Source organism: Raphanus sativus, chromosome 5, assembly GCF_000801105.2.
Source record: "Raphanus sativus cultivar WK10039 chromosome 5, ASM80110v3, whole genome shotgun sequence".
Taxonomy (NCBI): Eukaryota; Viridiplantae; Streptophyta; class Magnoliopsida; order Brassicales; family Brassicaceae; genus Raphanus; species Raphanus sativus.
In genome coordinates, this window is record NC_079515.1 from 2,699,339 (window position 1) to 2,708,583 (window position 9,245).

Sequence of the window (9,245 nt, forward strand, 5' to 3'; positions counted from 1 at the left end):
TCAGTATGCATCTCGATGGATTGTGAGAAAATATTGATTTTCTTTCCTACTTTTGCTGATTCTTGGCACAATTGATCACTGAAAGCAGCTTTCATCCAAAGTTTGGCTTATTGACTTCCTCCACAATGTCATCCTGCAAAAGTATATCAACAATCAAACAATCAAAAAGGGACAAAACAAATTCTGACATCAGTTTTTTTTCTTCAGTTTCAACAATTACGTGTACTTGCTGCTTCTATGTATTAAATAGATTAGAGTCAGAAGCTCTGGTTTTGAGCTTTTTGTTTACTGAGAAGTATGGAGTTTCTTCTGTATAGGTCAGAGGAATTGAAGAAAGAGGAATTGATATGTCTATGATATCTGAATAGATGGAGCTAGAGGCTATTAATTCAAGTTCTCAGCTAAACCATATGGTGCTTCCTGGGTTCTTTACTTGAATCAAAAACCCTCAAATAGCAATACTGAACTGTATGATTTTCTTTCGATTGCTTATGTGTTCATTTTGACAAAATATTCAGCAGAATGGAGGCAACCACCACTGCTTATCCTGCATTTTTAGAGGTAAATTTCTCACTGAGCCTTAACGTTTTTGTTTGGGAGTTGATTCTATGTGTCAAAAGTTTTTGATTCATTCTCGATGATGAATAGGTATGGCCATCCCAAAAGCAATTTTAATTAAAGACATATGTTTACTGAGAAGTATGGAGTTTCTTCCATATATTTATTAAAGATATTCAACTGAATCATTTTTTTGGCTCTGATCTCTAGGGAACTGTCGCTCAGGGTTCATCGCTCAAAGCCGTGTCAACCGATATGAATGTGGGAGCATCTACACTCTGACATACTTCTTTGCATCTAGCAGCAAGGTGATGTACCGTGTGGCTGATCAAAAGAGAAGGACAGAGACAAAATTCACAGCTTCTACAAATAAAATTGATGTTGTTCTCTCGAGAGGTTAGCTATCTGCTGAACACATTGTCATATCTGGACTATTTTGTAAAGATTTGAAAGACATTTTTGTGTGTAAAAATGATGATTTATGTAGTGTTTTAGAGAGGTGTACTACCGATTTGTAAAAGAGAAAACCGCGATTGGATTCTCGGACCTTATTGACGCCAAGATCAGCCAGATGAGTGATATGAGTTGTACGAGTGCCTCAGCTTCAAGTAAAACAACATCTAACATACATCTTAGTTGATCCTGTAAGTCTTCTTTCCTTCATTTGATCCAGTATCCTGTAAGTGGGAGAAACCATAACAAATAGAGTGTTGGGATAAAATTTTATAGGAAAAAAAGAAATTGACGAGAGAATGTTGTTAGTGCGAGTTCGCTTCAGCCATTATTACATCAAAAAAATATATTTGTGCTCTATGAACTAATTTATTGTTTCATTGTAGTGCTCTACATGTCGGATCTCTTCTAAGCTCAATGTTTTGAATCCAACGGAGCTCCTAGGGAGACCACTACGTCAAGTATTCTCAGGACCTTTTATATTACAAAAGTGTTCAGAGACTATGTTCACCCGTTTCAGAATCTCAAAGTACTCATTTCCGTATGACTAATTGAATTTGCAGATATTCAAATGCTTGGCCACCATGCCTATCGACCTGGAGTGCTATATCTGCCACGGTATACAATTTTGACTGTCTTTATAGCAATGGCAGGGATTATGTGGCCGAAGGTACATCATGTGATCTTTTTACTCATCATTTTCATGTTTTATATGCCACAACACAACATAAAAATAGTTTCGTTTCAGTACCATTTCAGGCAGTATCATTTTCAAGATCTATACAATCTGATTACTCAAGTGTCACTAATAAATATTAAATGTCGTTGTAAATTTTTTATTGGGCAGGTATATGGATTCAGACAAAAGGTTCCAGCACGTGGTTTATGCTTGTGGTGTGAACACAAATCGCCGAGGAAAATGAGCGTCAAAGAAGGTGATAATGTGAGATGTTTGTATGAGTTACTCTAAATCTTTTCTGTTATAAGTGGTTTAGATTTGTCGGATTGTAAAACTTTACACATGTGTCTGAGTGAACAGATGAACTTGGTGTCATATGAATCAGCTAATGGCTTTAGCCGTCGTACAAATTTGAACAAGGATTCAACTCTGTTGAATGGCCTCAATGAGGCAATGGTAGGGAATCAGCCCTGTTAATGGAATAACCAACAGGTTGCAGATCATTTAATCGAGATTTATGTCTGCTATTTTAGACGCAGGTGGCTTTCTCAAAACCTGGAGCAAGGAAGTGTTTACCATTCAGTGATCTGCAGATTAACTACTAATGGAAAAAACACATTTTTGTCTCTAAAAGATTACACAAGATCTTTCTCACTCTCACTTTTTCCCCTTTAAATTGTGGTAAAAGAAATTTCATGTGTCAAACACAATTGTGGTAAATTGTGTTCATTTCGTCTTTCTTTTTTTTGGATTAGTAATTGGCATTGCCACTCTAAACTAATACATGTCATATTTTATGTAGATTATATCTAATATAGTATTGACATCATGTTTAAATTAGCAGTACCAACTATTATATTTAAGTTTATCAATCTCATATGTTCATTTGATCTATAAAAACCTTTATCCCTTCAAAACAGCTTAATGATAAGTTTCTAATCACGTAAAAACTACTATTAATATGAATGTGTGTTGATATTTTAGTGACAAGTTTTCTTCCATATGTGCATGTTCTTCGCTACATTGAAAAGAATAATACGTTGAAGAGAACCAGGCTTCTTTAATTTTTACAGTAAAACAAATACAAAGTAGAATTTTTATCATTTAGAGAAAAAGCTAAAGTTGGTACTACTAATAACCATTTGAAGGGATACACAAAAATACGACCATTTAACATACAATTAAACAAATTGTAAAAGCGATATGTAAACAACTATCAAGTAATCAAAATGCATAGTAATCAAATCAATTTAAAAATAACATTTTAACTAAAAATTCTATTAAAATACAAAATAATAATATAAATATAGACACTGAAATGAAAATATGTTTGGCACATAAAATCATGTTTGGAGTTATACCTATTACAATAAACTGCATAAATGTTGATATTCAAATAGAGCTTAAATTCACATACTCCACGAAATAAATAATAATACACGATAAACAATAAATAATAACTGAAAATAATATAAACAAATACAAGAGTTAAAAATAACACATAATGTAAAAGTAGCTTTATTATAAATCATAAAACCCGTTAATAAAATAAATATAAAATTAAAATAGATTGAAAATAAATTGATTAAAACAATCTATTGGAAGAATATTAGAATTCAATAATTTGATATCTTCTCGAATCAATAAAACAATATTATTAACTTTTTATATATTTAGAAAAATATAGTATGATAATCCGCGCGTAGCGCGGAGACGAACCTAGTAATAAATAACAGGTAAAAAAAGAGTTAGATGGAAGTGTGATCGGTGGTTTAGTGGGGGCATAGTGAAGATATATACCAACTATGCTGCATAACTTCCAATATTTCCTAGGCAAATAAAAGTATTTGTTGTTTTTTATGGTGGCAGCTGCCCCCACCTTGTTCAACATAGGTTCGCCCATGCTGATGACTGAATACAACAACAAGAAGTTTCTAGGGTTTCAGTGATGTGACTAACTCTAATAATAGCAACAGCAAGGAGCTTCACATATCGGTGTTTATCAACACATTACCTATTGGATTTGTTGTAGATAGGATCAGAGCTATTTTTGACTTTGTTTAAACTTAAGGTTGTTTAGAGAACATGGTTTTCTCATTATATTCGCTCCTTCTATGACTAAGGTGTTTTGTTTTGCATATGTACATATTAGATCATTTTTATTGCAGGGTTTTTAGAGAGATTCTTAACCTAATATAAAAACTGTCTCTTAACTTTTAACTAAGAAAGTTTAAGAAGCATCTCTTAATAATTAAAAGACGCTTCTTAATTTTATTTAGTTAAAAGTTAAGAGACGGTTATATTTAAGAAACTTTTTTTAGTTTTTCTTAATTAAAATTTAAGAGATGGTTTTTATATTACGCTAAAAACTTCATTCTAAGAACTTTGCAATCAGTGCCGTCGTTAAATATTTGGAGGCCTAATGCACTATAGAAAATTGTGGCCTTTATGTATATTTTTAAACAACAAATATTTTTAACCCTTTCAAATATGATATATCATGTTTTTTTTACATAGGAAAAATGGATTTAGTTTTATTCATAATATCTGTTATGAAATAAATTAGGTTTGTAGTTGTTGTATTATTTACAGGTTTATATTAATTATAATAAGTTTTGAAAAATATTGATAACTAGGAAAGGTAAAAACACGATTATAAGCTCAGCAATGATTTTTTTTATAGAAAGAGACTAAGAAGGTATGTATAAATTATTAGAAGTTTAAAGGAATAACAATGAATATAAGATTGAAAATCTTTATAGTTTATCTAACTAAGTCTTCAAACACATGTAACATATAAAATGAATCATCAATTAGTATTTAGTTTATACATGAATTAATGTTTGTGGCCCTAAAAATACTTAAACTAATTGTGGCCTAAAGCTGAAGTTTATATGCTTTATGAGAGGGACGGGTCTGTTTGCAATAAACATGTTTTTAGTACGTTATAAACAACAAGAATTACGAAATATGCTTTTCTTATTGACTTGTTGGAATTTCTTTTGTTTTGTGCATTATTAAATATCAGTCCCTAATAATTTATACTAAAATAGCAGAATGTTCACGACACAGTACGAGTTATGCAAAGAAAAACTAATAACTCCTTGACTCTTGGCACCCATATAAGATTTCAAATAATTTAAAAATAAATAACTTAGGACGTTTTTGAATTGTAATAGTACAGCAAGCTGCATGGGACATCGAGCATATACATTCACAGGAAAACAACTTGTCACGTTATTGTTTTTACAAAATATTATTTGTTATATATTGTCACTTGTTCCTTACCTCATTTAGAGAACTCTTCATACCTCCCAAATACCAACTTTTTCTTCCCGTAAATTTAAAATAAGTTGATCGAAGTTGTGGTTCTCTTTAGCTCTAACATCAACCGCTAACAAAACATATACACATATTGAGATCCTCATCTTAAAAAAAAACCTTTAATATATCGGTTGAGAAACCCCTTAATGTGCTTTCGTTAATTGTATACTTTGTTTGTTGTTTGATTAACCAGCGTGAGCTGATCTAGTGGTGATTATTTGAATAAGTTTCATTCTCAATCGAAACCGGTTGAGTTCGATTTGCGCTGATCACCAGAACATTCATGTTCTCTTTCTGAAAAATGAAGGTCACTCACCCACTACTATTTTCTGTTTATTGTTTGAGCAAGATTAAAAAAAATAAAAATTCGTTGTCCAAAAATAAAAATAATAAAAAATAAAAACTCAGAAAACAGCATTCACGTTAAAATATGGATAGATAGGTGGACAATCGTCTGAAATTAAGTAGGATTATGTTTGTGCTCGTTGTTTATGATGCCTTTATAATTAAATTCCCGAGTCTTAACCTCCTGGGACATTGTTTTCTAATACCATCGTCTATTATCCACCAATAAAGAGTCTTTAATTTGATTGACCGTTCTCAATTTCAACCATAATACAATTAATAATGAGATTATTTGCATATTAGAAGGTATACGATAACTAAAATTAGGAAGAAGACGCTGCTACACCTTTCCCTTTCATGAAGAGGCAAAAGAAATTGATTAAAGAGGATAGGGAGACAAAGGTGAAAGGCACTATGGCCCTACGCTTCCGTTTTCAATCATCTATCTCCTATCTCTCTAGACCTAAATTGACCCTACCATTTTCATATTCCCGTTTTTCTCTCTATCACGTGTCCTCTTTTCCTCTAAAGTCATTTTTCATCTGTCTGGACAATTCTTTTTCATATTATCATACAATCTATTTGTAAATATTTTTAGCGACGAACTAATTATTTTATCACAACCCGCCTTTTTTTGTGGGAGTGAAAAACTGAATTCAAAACAAACCTGGCAGTTTTTAAAAGTTACCGTTAAACCTCAAAAATATAAAAACACATAAGTACTAAATTAGTATTTTAATGTTTCTAATCAATTAATTAAATTGATTTTTCTATCGGTATTCGTTTTTACTAATTCGTATTATACCGTGATAAGGTTAATTATTGATTGGGTCTTATCATTCCACTTAATGGCAAATAATTTAAGTTGGTATATCAGTCTCAATTCTCTTATCACTCTTTTGGATTATATGTTTTTAAAGAAAAAAAAACTCTTTTTGATTAATGGTCATCGTCTAAAATTTTTGAGTTTTTTTTCTGTTCAAATCGAATCAGGCGTACCATTAGCATGGAGCATGGAGTTGTTGCTTCTGTTAATCAAAATACAAAACATAAATATTTATTTGCAAAAAAAAAACATAAATATTTGTTTCATATTCTCTGGTTGATAATTTATTTGTCAGTATGTATGCATTAGTGTATAAGTGTATTATGTGAGTTCGTACAAATTAAGACAAATGGTTAAAAGATTAAACTACCATAATTAAATACTACATGAACGCGTGATTAATGTAAGGTTTTGGCGGCGTGTTGTATTATTTCGCAGCTTTTTATCTTCTTGCTTATTTCATTCATAAAATTTTACAACTCGCAAACGCAAATTTAATTATGGTTATAGTCTTTTGGCTTCGCATTTGTTCACTGTAGAGAACAGAAAATTAAATTAACTTTCTCTTGTGTGTCGAGAGTTTAACAAGATGTAATGACCAAGTTGTAACGTGTAGATTGGATTTCAAACCAAGAGAAACCTCTCGATACAACAAAATAAATCAGTTCCGAAAACGCGAAAATATAGCTTATACCGTATACGGCTGTTAAACCAATATCAAACACTAACATACAGTAGTTGATGAAACGCCCATTTTATAACGTATCATCTTTTTTAGAGAACTGTTATAACGTATAATATTCCCAAACTATATACATAGCCAAAAATGCTGTTAGTAATCAATACTTCACCACTAGAGAAATAAAATAATGTGCATATTTTTTTAATCCGAAGGTTATGACGAGAATAAGGATATTTTGACCCCAAATAATATGCACGAAATCTATCAAACCCTATGAGGTGAAACTAGTTTTCAAAATTTACCAATAAAAATGTAAGATGGTAATAATATAAAAGCGTATAAGCCCTTAAATACATGTTTGCATGTTGGGATATGCCCTTTTTTTGCCTAACCCATTGGTCCAAAAGTCGTCATGTTATACTAACCAAGAAGTGGTATATTCTCCGGTTCTACTTTCCTCTTCACACCGTTACGTGTCTACATATAATAATTACTTGGATTTAACTAATATTCTCTCTTACTTGTATAAACTAGATCATGACCCGCTCGACCGAGCGGGAGTCATTTTTTTTTATCTTTGTTTTTACTAAATGTTATATATGATCGCCAATGTGTATTAATATAAAATTTTGATAAATAACAATGTGTACTAATGTGTTTAAGTAAGCAATGTGTTTAATTACTAAATTTGATTTTTAAATTTTATAATAACGTAAAGTAGATTTTTCTGTATTATTTAAAATATATAGTGCTATATATTTTGTATTTTCAACATTTACCATACAAAACTTACATTGGGGTATTATTTATATGAAAATATGTGTAACATAATATATTTATATATTATATAAACATATGTGCACCCGCACGAGTTTTATTTTTAAAATGTATTCTATATTGTTTAGTTTTATGTAGTATCGAGTTTGTATAATTCAATTTTGTGTTTAAAGAACAATATCAAAACTGTCTTTCGTATGTAAAAATAATATTTTGCAAGCACGAGTTGTGTCTTTTTATTGTAACACAAAATTTTATATAAAACTTATGTTTTTTGTATATTACGAAATTTAATTTTTAAAATAATTATTACGTAATTTCAAAGCAAATTTTACGAACTAAATTAGTTATAACAACTAAATTAGTTATTTTACAACTAAAAACTAAATTAGTTATTTTACAAGCTTCAGATTTATAACAACAAATATAAATGAAAAAAAAAATGTGGAAAATCTATCAAACCACCATAACTAGAGCAACACACAAATATATTACTATATGGTAAAATTCAAAAAAGGGTGGAAATTGGATGACTAATTGTGGTATGGAACCTGACTTTATGGCCATCATAGAGCGATTAACTTTTTGCGCATTATAGATGGTGATCTCTATCAGTCCATCCATGAATATAATTAATAAAGGTATCAAGTCAAAAAAATATAAAAATATCAAGTCAAATGAATTATGTTTTTACTACCGTGTGTGTGAACCTTATAAAATAAACAGTGTTGGCAGACCATCTCCAATTATATTTTATAAAAAAAAAATTCATATTTCACTTTAAAATAGTATAACTGATTTAAATTTATTCTAATAGATTACTCTACCATGAAGTTTTCTATTTTCGAGTGAGATATAGAAAAATGTTGATTTTAATTCTATATTTGAAGTAAAAAAAGTAATATTACTCTATTATAATGTAACTCTAATACTCTATTATAAAGTAAATTATTAGATCAAATCCAACTATATAATAAAATTACACTATCTATCTTATTAAAACAGGAACATTACAACTTCTTCTAGGTGGATTTTTAAAGGTGGACCTCATATATTTAAATTAAATGTCTCATTCTTTATATATAATACGTACCATAGTCTAACTTTGCATTGATGTATTTTCTTAAATACTCTATTATAATGTAACTCTAATACTCTATTATAAAGTAAATTATTAGATCAAATCCAACTATATAATAAAATTACACTATCTATCTTATTAAAACAGGAACATTACAACTTCTTCTAGGTGGATTTTTAAAGGTGGACCTCATATATTTAAATTAAATGTCTCATTCTTTATATATAATACGTACCATAGTCTAACTTTGCATTGATGTATTTTCTTAAATATTTGAAGTAAAAAAAGTAATATTACTCTATTATAATGTAACTCTAATACTCTATTATAAAGTAAATTATTAGATCAAATCCAACTATATAATAAAATTACACTATCTATCTTATTAAAACAGGAACATTACAACTTCTTCTAGGTGGATTTTTAAAGGTGGACCTCATATATTTAAATTAAATGTCTCATTCTTTATATATAATACGTACCATAGTCTAACTTTACTTGTATAAATAACTCTAGCTCC

The 9,245-nt window shown here is 29.8% G+C and overlaps 1 long non-coding RNA gene across 1 annotated transcript; it reads left to right on the forward strand.

Moving 5' to 3' along the window:
- Positions 1 to 458: 458 nt before the first annotated feature.
- LOC130512696 (uncharacterized) lies at positions 459 to 1,668 on the forward strand. The gene is made up of 5 exons (XR_008946269.1): positions 459 to 561; positions 769 to 954; positions 1,046 to 1,202; positions 1,398 to 1,472; positions 1,575 to 1,668. It is a non-coding gene; the product is annotated as an uncharacterized LOC130512696 (long non-coding RNA).
- The last annotated feature ends 7,577 nt before the right edge of the window (positions 1,669 to 9,245 follow it).